The 15220-nt window shown below is 46.4% G+C and overlaps 1 protein-coding gene across 37 annotated transcripts in view; it reads left to right on the top strand.

Annotated features, from left to right (window-relative positions):
* The window catches only part of ZNF329 (zinc finger protein 329), a 36198-nt gene that overhangs the window by 1412 nt on the left and 19566 nt on the right, over positions 1-15220 (top strand). For 18 of the 37 annotated variants that reach the window (XR_013409769.1, XR_013409764.1, XR_013409768.1 and 15 more), the window contains exon 2: positions 10501-10605. The exons of 5 other annotated variants lie outside the window; for them this stretch is intronic. The gene's annotated coding sequence lies outside the window, so the exon portion shown is untranslated. Of the gene's footprint in view, positions 1-3279; positions 3321-5952; positions 6075-9987; positions 10062-10500; positions 10606-15220 lie in introns of those variants that run through there. 14 more of the 37 variants (XR_013409767.1, XR_013409766.1, XR_013409762.1 and 11 more) reach the window with 3 other exon arrangements.

Genomic DNA, 15220 nt, shown 5'->3' with positions numbered 1-15220 from the left:
AAAGACTCCATCCCTAAGAAAAAAAAAAAAAAGTCATTTTGTAAATGACTTCTGGGATGCTTATCTTGACGTAGAAAATCTCCTACCCCAAGAACAAACACATAATTCCTGAACAAGGATTGGCAAACAATGGCCTCAGTGGGCCTTGTGTTTCTGTAAAGTTTTATTGGAATGCAGTCACATTCGTTTGTTTAGTATTATCTAGGCTGCTATCTGGCAGAGTTGGGTAGTCATGGCAGAGACCTTATGGTCTGCAAAGCTGAAAATATTTATTACTGTGCTTTTTACAGAAAAAGATAGCCTACCTGTGACCTAGAAGAATATACACTTGTGGCCGGGCGCAGTGTCTCACGCCTGTCATCCCAACACTTTGGGAGGCTGAGGTGGGTGGATCACCTGAGGTCAGGAGTTCGAGACCAGCCTGGCCAACAAGGTGAAACCCCGTCTCTACTAAAAATAGCAAAATTAGCTGGGTGTGGTGGTGTGCGCCTGTAATCCCAGCTATTCTGGAGGCTGAGGCAGGAGAATCACTTGAACGTGGGAGGTGGAGGTTGCAGTGAGCTGAGATCTTGTCACTGCACTCCAGCCTGGAGGACAGAGTGAGACCCAGTCTCAAAAACTACAAAAAAGAATATACACTTGTGCTAGCACAATACTTAGCACTAAGGATTTCTTTTTTTTTTTTTTTTTTGAGACGGAGTCTCGCTCTGTCGCCCAGGCTGGAGTGCAGTGGCCGGATCTCAGCTCACTGCAAGCTCCGCCTCCCGGGTTCACGCCATTCTCCGGCCTCAGCCTCCCGAGTAGCTGGGACTACAGGCGCCCGCCACCTCGCCCGGCTAGTTTTTTGTATTTCTTAGTAGAGACGGGGTTTCACCGTGTTAGCCAGGATGGTCTCGATCTCCTGACCTCGTGATCCGCCCATCTCGGCCTCCCAAAGTGCTGGGATTACAGGCTTGAGCCACCGCGCCCGGCCAGCACTAAGGATTTCTCTGCCACTGAACAGAAAAAACACCCTTGTTGTTATTAATGATGTTATGCTTTATTGTTAACTTCATTACTAGATGATTACTTTTACTCATCTCTTCTTTCATACTCTTCTATTCTTCTGATATTTGTGTGTTTTAGTGCCTGTTTTAGCCCATCTGCTTAATATGGTAAATTTTAGTATCTAATAAAGGGTGCCTGACTTTTTTTTTTTTGGAGACAGAGTATCACGTTGTCACCCAGGCTGGAGTGCAGTGGTGCAATCTCAGCTCACTGCAACCTCCGCCTCCCAGGTTCAGGCAATTCTCCTGCCTCAGCCTCTTGAGTAGCTAGGATTACAGGTGCCCGTCACCACACCTGGCTAATTTTTGTATTTTTAGTACAGGTGGGTTTCACCATGTTCACTAGGCTGGTCTTGAATTCCAGACCTTAAGTGATCTACCCACCTCGGCCTCCCAAAGTGCTGGGATTATAGTCGTGAGCCACCGTATCCGGCCTCTGACTATTTTAACCAGATACTGTTGGACTTTTTATATGATCTTTAAGTTGTTTTGTTCTGTGAGCTGGCAGGGGCGGCGGGGGGAGTCTTTGAATTGGAACTGCTATAATTTTGTTTAGTAGTTTTGTGAAGATCTTTTTTTTTTTTTTTTGAGACCGAGTGCTAGGAATGCAGGCGTGAGCCACCATGCCCAGCCAATTTTTATATTTTTAGAGATGGGGTTTTACCATGTTGGCCAGGCTCATCTTGAACTCCTGACCTCAGGTGATTCCCCCAGCCTGGCCTCCCAAAGTGTTAGGATTACAGGCGTGAGCCACTGTGCCCGGTCTGATATTTTAATACTTTAAAAAAATATGTAGGCCTTCATGGAGAAATTTTAAAAAAATACTTTCCATTCAGGAATAATATGTCAGTGTGTTCTGAACTTAACTTTAGGTCTGTTAATGAGGTTTTTGTATTTTCTTCATGAAAATCCTTTATTGCTTTTGCTAATTGATTTCCAAGTTGCTCCCAGCATCACTATTGTGACAATTTAATCACTATTCTGGATTACAATTTTTTTTCCAATTTTCATTTCAAAATTGTGAAGTATTTCAACCTGCGGAGAGGTTTGGAGAGTAATAGAATAATATATAAATAATAAAGATGACACCCATGTATCATCGAGATTTTACCTGTGTTAACATATAGTCAGATTTTCAGATTTTGATTTGTTTTTTCATATCAAGCATCACAGGTGTAACTTTGTCTCTTCCCCAACTCTTTCCCCTCTCTCCCCTCAGGTGCTACTTTCTTGAAGTTGGGCAATCTATCTAGTCCATGTTATTGTTACTTTACTACTTATGTATGAATCTCTGTATAACATAGAGATTTTGTGTCTTTTATTTCCACGTAAATTGTATCGTGGATAAGTGCACAGTTTACTTTTTGCACTCAGTTTTTGGAGAACTGTCCATCTTGTATATATGTCTTTTTTTTTTCTTTTGAGATGAAGTCTCTCTTGTCCCCCAGGCTGGAGTGTGATGGTGCGATCTCTGCTCACTGCAACCTCTGCCTCCCGGGTTCAAGCGATTCTCTTACCTCAGCCTCGCGAGGAGCTGAGATTACAGGCGCCTGCCACCACGCCTGGATAATTTTTGTATTTTTGGTGGAGACGGGGTTTCCCCATGTTGGCCAGGCTGGTCTGGAACTCCTGACCTTAGGTGAGCCCAGTCCGTTTGTTTTAACCACCCCCTATTGCTCCTTTTCTCATACCACAATTTCTCTCTTCCCTGCCACTAAATATTTAGGCTTAGAATTTTCCCATGCTAAAGTTTAAGAGAATCACTGAAAGAATGAAAACAATGTGTAGTTTTCATTTTCAACCGGCTATTACTACAGAGGAAAGTTACTGGCTTTGTTTACATTTCTTAGATCTAGTCATTTTAACAAATTAGTCCTCCCAAAATGCTGGGATTACAGGCGTGAGCCACGCACCCAGTAAATAATTATATTGCCAATGAATAATGAGTGTACTTATTCTGAATTTTAACATTATCTCAAAAAAAAGGTTATAGATATAGAAATATTTTAGGAAATTATGCAGTAAGTAAAAGGAAGGCTCTATAACAAAATAATGATAGCATCGGGTTAAAAATCAGCGGAGGCCATAGGAGAAAGTAAACTCCTGCGCGTCCGCCCCCAGGCAAGTCCACGGGGCTAATAACCCAGTACCCGCGGCAGCTCCAGCGTTGGGCTGGGGAAGCTCGGGGACTCCGCGCACGCGCACGTCCGTGTCCCGGCAGCCGCGCAAGCGCAATCGCCATCGCCCGAACATGGCTGCCGCCGGCCGCCAACTGTAAGTGCCGACACATCTCAGAGCCCTGCGCTGGCTTCGTTTCCCCCGGGGGGACGGCTTGGCGGGTGGAGGCCCGCCGGGTCCTTGTGGGGAGGCGAGGGGCGCGTCCGCGGGTGGGTTTCACGTGGGTAGTGGGCATGTCGGGCTCGCTAGGGCGAGGGTCTGGCCGGGGGCGTAGTTGTCCTGGCGGGTGGGGACGCTCTGTGGCGATTGGGGTCACTCCTCTGAGGGCGAGGTCGCTCCCGGGCTGGTCTGGACGCCCCCGCTCTTTCCTTAGAGTCACCCGTGAGTTCCGTGCTCGCATCTCTAGCCCGCCCTACCATAGAGACAGTTTTGCCGCGCCTGCTGGGGTCCTGGTCCGTCCCTGGGGTAACCCCCGAGTCTACCGCTTTTCTACTGGCTGGTAGGAGGGGCAGTGTAGGCTTGGGTCGGCCTCCGGCTGAATTGGTGTCCGTGAGCCAGGGGGCTGAGCTGCTTCCCCTTTCAGTCTCGCAGGTGTTAGATCACCTGTGTGTTTTTCCATTTGATATTGCAAAATCATGTTTTACCGCAGTTCTCAGTGAGGGCCGCATTTTTGCACCTGTTTAGTGACCATTTCGCTGTCTTTTTCCCTGGTTTAGTGGCTTATTTCCTTTGTGCACTCTCCCAGTCTCAATATTTTATGACAGAAAATGTTGGTTTAGATAGAGAAGCTGAAAGACTCGTGCAGTGAAAGACCCCGTTAACATCTGCTGAATTTACTGTATCCCTTACCTTTCCTTCTGTCCATCCTTTCAGCCATCCATTAATCCACCTATTTTTGGAAACATGTCAAAGTAAGCCGCATATATCACAACACTTCTCCCTCAGACAGCTCACTATGCTTACCATGAATTAGAGTTCAATAGTGCTTTTTAAAATTTTTTGAGCCAAAATTGACTTTCAGTGAAATGCACAGATCTTCACTGTACCATTGATGACTTTTGACAAATGCAACCTAAACCTTTATTAAAATTACCATCAGCCCGAAAAGGTCCCTTATTTTTTGCCAAGTAAAAAAATTTGGCTGTTGGAACTTGGGCTTGTTAAAGTACGTTTTGAATACCCAGCTTTTGTCTGTTTTTCTTTTCCCACAGCAAGTGACTTTCCTCTATTCTACTGCTTGTTTCCCTCTCTCTTCACCCAGCTTTTCATTTTGAAAAGTTCCACAGTTGCGTAAAAGTTGCAGGAATAGTTTAACACTTGTAAAACCATCCAGATTCTCAAATTATTAACACTTTTTGCCACATCAGCTTTCTCTTCTCCCTGCCTCAAACACATGCATAGGTGTTACCAGAAAGGGGGACCGGAGCTATACCCCAAGAAAGGGTTCTTATATCTTGGGAAAGAAAATTCAGGCCGGGCGCGGTGGCTCAAGCCTGTAATCCCAGCACTTTGGGAGGCCGAGACGGGCGGATCACGAGGTCGGGAGATTGAGACCATCCTGGTTAACACGGTGAAACCCCGTCTCTACTAAAAAATACAAAAAACTAGCCGGGCGAGGTGGCGGGCGCCTGTAGTCCCAGCTACTCGGGAGGCTGAGGCAGGAGAATGGTGTGAACCCGGGAGGCGGAGCTTGCAGTGAGCTGAGATCCGGCCACTGCACTCCAGCCTGGGTGACAGAGCGAGACTCCGTCTCAAAAAAAAAAAAAAAAAGAAAATTCAGGGCGAGTCCACAGAGTAAAGTGAAAGCAAGTTTATTAAGAAAGTAAAGGAATAAAAGAATGGCTACTCTATAGATAGAGCAGCCCCAAGAACTGCTGGTTGCCCATTTTTATGGTTATTTCTTGATTCTGTGCTAAACAAGGGGTGGATTATTCATGCCTACCATTTTTAGGCCATGTAGGGTAACTTCTGATGTTACTATGACATTTGTAAACTGTCATGGTGCTAGTGGGAGCAGGACTAGAGGTCACTCTCGTCGCCGTCTTGGTTTTGGTGGGTTTTAGCTGCCTTCTTTACTGCAAGCTGTTTTATCAACAAGGTCATTATGACCTGTATCTTTTGCCAATCTCCTGTCTCATCCTGTGTCCTAGAATGCCTTAACTGTCTGGAAATGCAGCCCAGTAGGTCTCAGCCTTATTTTACCCAGTCCCCATTTAAGATGGAGGTTTGCTTTGGTTCAAACACCTCTGACATAGGGTTCTCTTTTTTTTTTTTTTTTTTTTTTTTTTTGAGATGGAGTCTGGCCCAGGCTGGAGTGTCATGGCACGATCTCCGCTCATTGCAAACCCTGTCTCCTGGGTTCACACCATTCTCCTGCCTCAGCCTCCTGAGTAGCCGGAACTACAGGCGCCCGCCATCATGCCCAGCTAATTTTTTGTATTTTTAGTAGAGATGGGATTTCACTGTGTTAGCCAGGATGGTCTCGATCTCCTGACCTCGTGATCCGCCCACCTCAGCCTTCCAAAGTGCTGGGATTACAGGCATGAACCACCACACCCGGCCAAAGATAGAATCTTACCCCGTCATCCAGGGTAGAGTCCGGTGGTGCAATCTTGGCTCACTGCAACCTCCACCTCCCAGGCTCAAGTGATTTTCCTGCCTCAGCCTCCCGAGTAGCTGGAATTACAGGCGTTGTGCCACTATGCCCAGCTAATATTTGTCTTTTTAGTAGACATGGGGTTCTGCCACGTTGGCCAGGTTGGTCTTCAACTCCTGACGTCAAATGATCTGCCTACCTCGGCCTCCCACAGTGCTGGGATTACAGGAGTGAGCCACTGCGCCTGGCCCCAGGTACTTTATTATCGATACAGAACTCTTGTCTGATATAGTTTGTATGTGTCTGATATAGTTTGTATGTAGCTGATATAGTTTGTATGATTTTTTGGGTATTTCTTTTGATCCAGGATCCTGTGTTACATTTACTTGTCATGTTATTTTAGTCTCCCTCAACCTTGAATGGCACTCCCCTTTCTTTTTTTTTTTTTTTTTTCATGAAATTAATATATTTTTAAAAGACCCAGCTGGTGGTTGTGTAGATTGTCACTTGATGTTCAGTTGATGTTCCCAACATTAAATTCAGACTCTCATCTTCGGCAGGGCATTGTCTGAGTGACATCATGTTCTTCTTGGTGTGTCATGTCAGGAAGCATGTGAGGCTGGTGGTGATCAGACTTCTGTCATGTGGTTAAAGTGCTCTCGCCGGGATCCTCCACTTTTTCCCTTCTGTAATTGATAAGCCATTCTAGAGATGGTACTTTGAATGTTCTTTTATGTTCATGATGTATTACACATTTTGATATAGTAAGAGGTTTCAAATCTTTTTCTTTATGTTTTGTTACTTTTATGAGTTGTTTAAGAAATTCTTTGGCTTGGCGCGGTGGCTCACGCCTATAATCCTAGCACCTTGCAAAGCTGAGGCAGGCAGATGACTTGAGGTCATGAGTTCAACACCAGCCTGGCCAACATGGTGAAACCCCGTGTCTACTAAAAATATAAAAATTAGGCGGGTGTGGTGGCAGGCACATGCAATCCAAGCTATTCGGGAGGCTGAGGCAGGAGAATCGCTTAAACCCAGGAGGCGGAGGTTGCAGTGAGCCGAGATCATGCCACTACACTCCAGCCTGGGTGACAGAGTGAGACACTGTCTCAAAAAAAAAAAAAAAAAAGGGAAGAAAAAAAATTTTTTTGGCTTGATGCAGTGGCTCATGCCTTAATCCCAGCACTTTGGGAGTCTGAGGCTGGAGGATCACTTGAGCTCAGGAGTTTGAAACCGGCCTGGGCAACATAGTGAGACCCAATCTCTGCAAAACATTTAAAAAAAAAATGGCTGGGCGTGGTGGCTCACGCCTGTAATCCTAGCACTTTGGGAGGCCAAGGCGGGCAAATCACGAGGTTGGGAGATCGAGACCATCCTGGCTAACACGGTGAAACCCCGTCTCTACTAAAAATACAAAAAATTAGCCAGACATGGGGGAGGGCGCCTGTAGTCCCAGCTACTAGGGAGGCTGAGGCAGGAGAACGGTGTGAACCCAGGAGGCGGGGTTTGCAATGAGCCAAGATCGTGCCACAACACTCCAGCCTGGGTGACAGAGCAAGACTCAGTCTCAAAAAAATTAAAATAAAGTAAAAAGTTAAAGTAAAGTAAGGTAAGGTAAGGTAAAAGTAAAATACAGCCAGATGTGATGGCATACTCCTATGGTCATAGCTGCTGAGTCCAGGAGTTCAAGATTGCAGTGAGCCATGATCATGCTACTGCATTGAAGCCTGGGCATCAAAGCAAGACTCTGTCTCTTGTTTTTTTTTTTTTTTTGTTTTTTTTTTTTTGAGACGGAGTCTCATTCTGTCACCCAGGCTGGAGTGCAGTGGCCAGATCTCAGCTCACTGCAAGCTCCGCCTCCCGGGTTTACGCCATTCTCCTGCCTCAGCCTCCCGAGTAGCTGGGACTACAGGCGCCCGCCACCTTGCTCGGCTAGTTTTTTGTATTTTTTAGTAGAGATGGGGTTTCACCGTGTTAGCCAGGATGGTCTCGATCTCCTGACCTCGTGATCCGCCCGTCTCGGCCTCCCAAAGTGCTGGGATTACAGGCTTGAGCCACCGCGCCAGGCCAACTCTGTCTCTTTAAAAAAAAACAACAAAACAAATTCTTGGCTGTGCGCTATGGCTCCTGAGGTCAGGAGTTCGAGATCAGCCTGGCCAATTTGGTGAAGCCCCATCTCTATTAAAAATATAAACAATTGCCGGGCGCGGTGGCTCAAGCCTGTAATCCCAGCACTTTGGGAGGCCGAGACGGGCGGATCATAAGGTCAGGAGATCGAGACCATCCTGGCTAATACGGTGAAACCCGTCTCTACTAAAAAATACAAAAAACTAGCCGGGCGAGGTAGTGGGTGCCTGTAGTCCCAGCTACTCGGGAGGCTGAGGCAGGAGAATGGCGTAAACCCGGGAGGCGGAGCTTGCAGTGAGCTGAGATCCGGCCACTGCACTCCAGCCTGGGTGACAGAGAGAGACTCTGTCTCAAAAAAAAAAATATATATATATATATAAACAATTACCTGAGTGTGGTGGCGCATGCCTGTAATCCCAACTACTTGGGAGGCTGAGGCACGAGAGTCGCTTGAAACCAGGAGGCGGAGGTCGCAGTGAGCCGAGATCGTGCCACTGCACTCCAGCCCAGCTACAGAACGAGACTCTGTCTCAAAAAAAATAGATAGGTAGATAGATATAGATATAGATATAAAATTAGCTGCATGTGGTGGCAGGTACATGTAGTCCTGGCTACTCAGGAGGCTGAGGCAAGAGAATCACTTGAACCCAGGAGGTGGAGGTTGCAGTGAGTCGTCATCACACCGCTGCACTCCAGCCTGGGCCACAGCGAGACTCCATCTGATAAAAAACAAACAAAACAACAACAACAACATTTTTCTACTCTGATAACTCAAAGATGTAGTTCTATATTTCTTTTTCTTTTTCTTTTTTTTTTTTTTTTTTTTTTTGAGACGGAATTTCACTGTTGTTGCCCGGGCTGGAGTGCAGTGGCACAATCTCGGCTCACTGCAAGCTTCACCTCCCGGGTTCCAGCAATTCTCCTGCCTCAGCCTCCCGAGTAGCTGAGATTACAGGCACCTGCCCCCATGCCCAGCTAATTTTTGTATTTTTAGTAGAGGCAGGGTTTCACTGTGTTGGCCAGGCTGATCTCGAACTCCTGACCTCAGGTGATCCACCTGCCTCGGCATCCCAAAGTCCTGGGATTATAAGCGTGAGCCACTGCACCTAGCCTAGTTCTATATTTCTAATCATTCAAAAAAAATTTTTCTCACATACTATGTAGGTCTTATAAGCATGTGGGCGACTGTGAGTGAATTTGGAATTGTAATTATTTTTCCGTCCGAAAAGACAGCAAGAGATATACTTACTTGTGCTAATGTGTGAGGCCACCTTTCCCACCTTCTAAATTATTATATGCCTCCAAGTCTGTTTGGGGCTCTGTCCTTCCTGTACCTTCACTGGGTTGCTTGCTTACTGGAACTTTAAGGAGAAGCCTTGACTTTTGGCAAAACAACTACTCCCAGCTCTTCTTCTTCTCTTCCTTTTGTTTTTTAAGGAGTTGTCATGGATATTCAGGAGCTGTCGTCTTCAATGTGAATTTTGTCATGCTTCAGTAAAATTATTCCAGAGATTTGCTTGGAAGGCATTGCTTTTACGGGTCTAGTGAGAGTTGTCCTGGTTTCAGTACCTGGCCCTTTCATCTGTGTACCTGGTCTAGCTCCTCACTTACTCAAATGCCCTTTGAGGTCTTGAGTAAACTTTTTCAAGTTGATACTACATAATTTTTTTTTTTTTTTTTTTTTTTTTTTGAGACGGAGTCTCGCTCTGTCGCCCAGGCTGGAGTGCAGTGGCACGATCTCAGCTCACTGCAAGCTCCAATGCCCAGGTTCACGCCATTCTCCTGCCTCAGCCTCCCGAGTAGCTGGGACTACAGGCGCCCACTACCGCGCCCGGCTAATTTTTTGAAGTTTTCAGTAGAGACAGGGTTTCACCATGTTAGCCAGGACGGTCTCGATCTCCCGATCTCGTGATTCACCCGCCTCAGCCTCCCAAAGTGCTGGGATTACAGGCGTGAGCCACTGCGCCCGGCCGATACTATATAATTTTTGTTAGTTTTTGTTTTCTCTTTTTTGAGACAAGGTCTTGCTGTCTCACCCAGGTTGGAGTGCAGTGGCACAATCACAGCTCACTGCAGCCTTGAGCTCCTGGACTCCCAAGTAGCTGGGACTTCAGGTATGCACCATCACGCCTGGCTAAAGGCGTTTCACTACATTGTCCAAGCTGGCCTTGAACTCCTAGGCTCAAGCGATTCTCCTGCCTTGACCTCCCAAAGTGCTGGGATTACAGGTGTAAGCCAGTGCACCCGGCCTTGGCTGGGCTTTCTTTGTGATTAGATATTGGGGTTGGGGTTGGGGCTTGCATAGTTTGAACTTCCTGCTGGCACCAAGGAGGAAACATTCATACTTTCTTGTTAGCATGCCCAGATGAGAGGGAGAAAGAGAAAGGGGTGGGGGCTTGAAAGCTGTCAGCAACCATCCAAAATGGAATCAGACTATCGCACTTGTAATCACGTGACTGACTTTATCAGGATGGGAGTCAAGTTGGTAAATGATTTATTTTTGTTAAAAAGTTGTGAACAAGTAAAGTAAACATTATTATGGGTGTTCCACAGAGATGGCTGGAGCCGTGTGGATGGGCGTAAATGGCTAATGTCCAGCGGCCATCGATGTCAAGTATCCACGCACCTGGCCTGAGTGGATCCCTCTGCCTTTCAGAGGTGAGTGCCAGGGAATGGAAGTCTACATGAACCCAGCACAGCCCTGCAAGGACTGTTATTTCCCTCATAAAGTCCTAAAATACCGGAAATATGGCAGATGGGGTCTAGACCAGGGATTCTGACCCTTACAGACTCGACACATAGTTACTCTTTTAAATAGCTTTATTGAAATATAATTCACATAGCGTACAATTTACACTTTTAAGTGTACAATTCAGTGGTTTTTTAATTATATTAACTAACTTGTATATCCATTGCCACAGTCAGTCTTCGAGTGTTTTCATCACCCCTGAAAAAGAAAACCCATACCATTAGCAGTTACTCCCCCATCTTTCCCATCCCTTCCAGCCCTAGCTAATCACTAATCTACTTTCTGTCTGATAGATTTGCCTATTATGGACATTTCATGTAAATAGCCTACAATATGTGGTCTTTTGTATGTGACTTCTTACTCTTAGGAAAATGTTTCATGTTGTAGCATGGATCTTTTTTTTTTTGAGATGGAGTCTTGCTCTGTCACTCAGGCTGGAGTGCAGTAGAGCTATCTGGGCTCACTGCAAACTCTACTTCCCAGGTTCAAGCAATTCTCCTGCCTCAGCCTCCCCAGTAGCTGGGATTACAGGCGAGGGCCACCACACCTGGCTAATTTTTTTTTTTTTTTTTTTTGAGATGGAAGTTTGTTCTCGTTGCCCAGGCTGGAGTCCAATGGCACAATCTCGACTCATTGCAACCTCCGCCTCCTGGTTCAAGTGATTCTCCTGCCTCAGCCTCCTGAGTAGCTGGGATTATAAGCATGTGCCACCATACCCGGCTAATTTTGTATTTTTAGTAGAGATGGGGTTTCTTTTTTTTTTTTTTTTTTTTTTTTTTTGAGACGGAGTCTCGCTCTGCCGCCCAGGCTGGAGTGCAGTGGCCGGATCTCAGCTCACTGCAAGCTCCGCCTCCCGGGTTCACGCCATTCTCCTGCCTCAGCCTCCCGAGTAGCTGGGACTACAGGCGCCCGCCACCTCGCCCAGCTAGTTTTTTGTATTTTTTACTAGAGACGGGGTTTCACCATGTTAGCCAGGATGGTCTCGATCTCCTGACCTCATGATCCGCCCGTCTCGGCCTCCCAAAGTGCTGGGATTACAGGCTTGAGCCACCGCGCCCGGCCTGAGATGGGGTTTCTCCATGTTGGTCAGGCTGGTCTCGAACTCCCAACCTCAGGTGATCCACTCTTCTCGGCCTCCCAAAGTGCTGGAATTACAGGTGTGAGCCACCTTGTCCAACCTATGCCCGGCTAATTTTTTTGTATTTTTTAGATAGAGACAGAGTTTCACCATGTTGGTCAGGCTGGTCTTGAACTCCTGACCTCAAATGATCCACCCACCTCGGCTTCCCAAACTTCTGGGATTGCAGGAGTGAGCCACCATGCCTGGCCAGCATGTGAAGAATACTCCATTGTTGCCGGGCATGGTAGCTCACGCTGCACTCCAGCCTATGTGAGAGAGTGAGACTTTGTCTCAAAAAAAAAAAAAGAATATTCCATTGTGTAGACAGAACATATTTTGCTTATCCATTCATCTGTTGATGGACATTTAATTGTTTCCACTTTTTTTTTTTTTTTTTGAAATGGAGTCTCACTTTGTCACACAGGCTAGAGTGCAGTGGCACGACCACAGCTCGCTGCAGCCTTTGCTTCTGGCTCAAGCGATCCTCCCACCTCAGCCTCCTGAGTAGCTGGGACTACAGGTGCGCATCACCATGCCTGGCTAATTTTTGTATTTTTTGTATGGAAGAGGGTTCGCCATGTTGCCCAGGCTAGTCTCGAACTCCTGGGCTCAAGCAATCTGCCTGCCTTGGCCTCCCGAAGTTCTGGGATTACAAGCATGAGCCACTGCCCAGCCAAGAGTACATGTTTTAATTTCTTTTGGGATAGCTACCTAGGAGTAGAACTGATTACAGCTATCTTACTGGGTGTGAAGTTGTATCTTATTGTGGTTTAGATTTATATTTTAGCCAGATGTAGTGGCTCATGCCTGTAATCCCAGCACTTTGGGAGGCCAAGGCAGGGGACTGGCTTGAGCCCAGGAGTTCAAGATCAGCCTGGGCAACATGGTAAAACCCCATCTCTATCAAAAAATACAAAAATTAGCCAAGTGTGGTGGCACATGCCTGTAGTCCTAGCTACTCAGGAGGCTGTGACAGGAGGCTCGCTTGAGCCCTGAAGGTGGAGATTGCAGTGAGCCGAGATCGTGCCACTGCACTCCAGCCTAGGAGACAGGGCAAGGCCCTGTCTCAAAAAAAAAAAAAAAGATTTTAATTTCTCTGATGGTTAATGATATTGAGCATTTTTATTTATTGAATATTGTCTGTTCAGACCTTTTGTCCATTTATTAAATGAGTTTTGTGGTTTTTTTGTTTTTGTTTTTTGAGACAGAGTCTCCCTCTGTTGCCCAGGCTGGAGAGCAGTGGTGCGATCTCGGCTCACTGAAACCTCCTCCTCTCGGGTTCAAGCGATTCTCCTGCCTCAGCCTCCTGAGTAGCTGGGACTACAGGCGCATGCCACCATGCCTGGCTAATTTTTTGTATTTTTAGTAGCGATGGGTTTCACCGTGTTAGCCAGGATGGTCTTGATCTGACCTCGTGATCCGCCTGCCTCGGACTGCCAAAGTGCTAGGATTATAGGCGGGAGCCACCGCGCCTGGCCTGAGTTTTTTTTAATTATCGAATTGTGACACTTATATTCTGAATACTAGTCCCTTATCCTATATGTGATTTGCAAATATTTTCTCCCATTCTGTGGGTTGCCTTTAACTTTCTTGGTGATATTCTTTGAACCACAAAGTTGTTTTTTTTTTTTTAATTTAAATTTAATTTTTTTTCTTTTTTCTTTTTTCTTTTTTTTGAGACAGGTATTTACTCTGTTGCCCAGGCTGGAATGCAGCAGCATGATCTCAGCTTACTACAACCTCTGCCTTCTGGGCTCAAGTGATCTTCCTGCCTCAGCCTTCCAAGTAGCTGGGACGACAGGTGCGTGCCACCATGTCTGGCTAGTTTTTGTATTTTTAGTAGAGATGGGGTTTCACTGTGTTACCCAGGCTGGTCTCGAATTCCTGAGCTCAAGTGATCCACCTGTCTCAGCCACCCAAAGTGCTGGGATTATAGGCATGAGCCACTGCTCCCATCCAAGAGCGTTAGGCCAGGCCAGGTACGGTGGCTCGTGCCTATAATCGCAGCACTTTGGGAGGCCAAGGCAGGCTGATCACCTTGGGTCAGGAGTTCAAGACTAGCCTCACCAACATGCAGAAACCCCATCTCTACTGAAAATACAAAAATTAGCTGGGCGTGGTGGTGCATGCCTATAATCCTAGCTACTCGGGAGGCTGAGTCAGGAGAATCGCTTGAACCTGGGAGGAGGAGGTTGCAGTGAACTGAGATCACTCCACTGCACTTCAGTCTGGGCAACACAGCGAGACTATCTCTCAGGAAAAAAAAAAAAAAAAAAGTGTTAGGCCAGGCGTGGTGGCTCACAACTGTAATCCCAGCACTTTGGAAGGCTGAGGTGGGAGGATTGCTTGAGCCCAGGAGTTCAAGACCAGCCTGGCCCATAGAGTGAGACCTCATCTCTACCAAAAAAAAAAAATTTAGGCTTGGTGTGGTGGCTCATGTCTGTAATCCCAGCACTTTGGGAGGCTGAGGCATGCAGATCACTTGAAGTTAGGAGTTTGGGACCAACCTGGCCAACATGGTGAAACCCTGTCTACTAAAAATACAAAAATTAGCTGGGCATGGTGGTGTGTGCCACTTAGGAGGCTGAGGCAAGAGAATCGCTTGAGCCCAGGAGGTGGAGGTTGCAGTGAGCTGAGATCATGCCACTGTACTCCAACCTGAGACAGAGTGAGACTCTTTCTCAAAAAAAAAAAAAAAAAAAAAATTAGGTGTGATGGTGTGCACCTGTGGTCCCAGCTACTCAGGAGGCTGAGGTGGGAGGATCACTTGAGCCCATGAGATTGAGGCTGTGTTGAGCTGTGATTGCACCTTGCAGTCTAGGCTGGACAAAAGAGTGAGACCCTGTCTCTTAAGAAAGAAAAAAAGGGCCAGGCGTGGTGGCTTATGCCTGTAATCCCAGCACTTTGGGAGGCCGAGGCAGGCAGATCATGAGGTCAGGAGATCGAGACCATCCTGGCTAACACAGTGAAACCCCGTCTCTACTAAAAAAAAAAGTACAAAAAATTAGCCAGGCATGGTGGCAGGTGCCTGTAGTCCCAGCTACTCGGGAGGCTGAGGCAGGAGAATGGCGTGAACCCGGGAGGCAGAGCTTGCAGTGAGCCGAGATCGCACCACTGCACTCCAGCCTGGGCGACAGAGTGAGACTCCGTCTCGAAAAAAAACAAAAAAGAAAAGAAAAAAAGAGTTTTATAGTTTTAGCTTTTATGTTTAGGCTGATCCATTTTGAGTTAATTTTTATGTAATGTGCACTGTTTATAATCTGTTTTGCAGTGCACTCTTAATTTACTGGTATTATCAAATATCCATATAATTTTTAAAATTCTAAAGCCCTAAGTTTGTGTAAAGAATCAATAAAAAAAAGACATTTGTATTAAAAATTCATGTTTCTGTTTTTAAATGCTTG

This window comes from Macaca mulatta, chromosome 19 (assembly GCF_049350105.2).
Source record: "Macaca mulatta isolate MMU2019108-1 chromosome 19, T2T-MMU8v2.0, whole genome shotgun sequence".
NCBI lineage: Eukaryota > Metazoa > Chordata > Mammalia > Primates > Cercopithecidae > Macaca > Macaca mulatta.
This window is presented reverse-complemented; position numbering and strand designations above follow the sequence as displayed.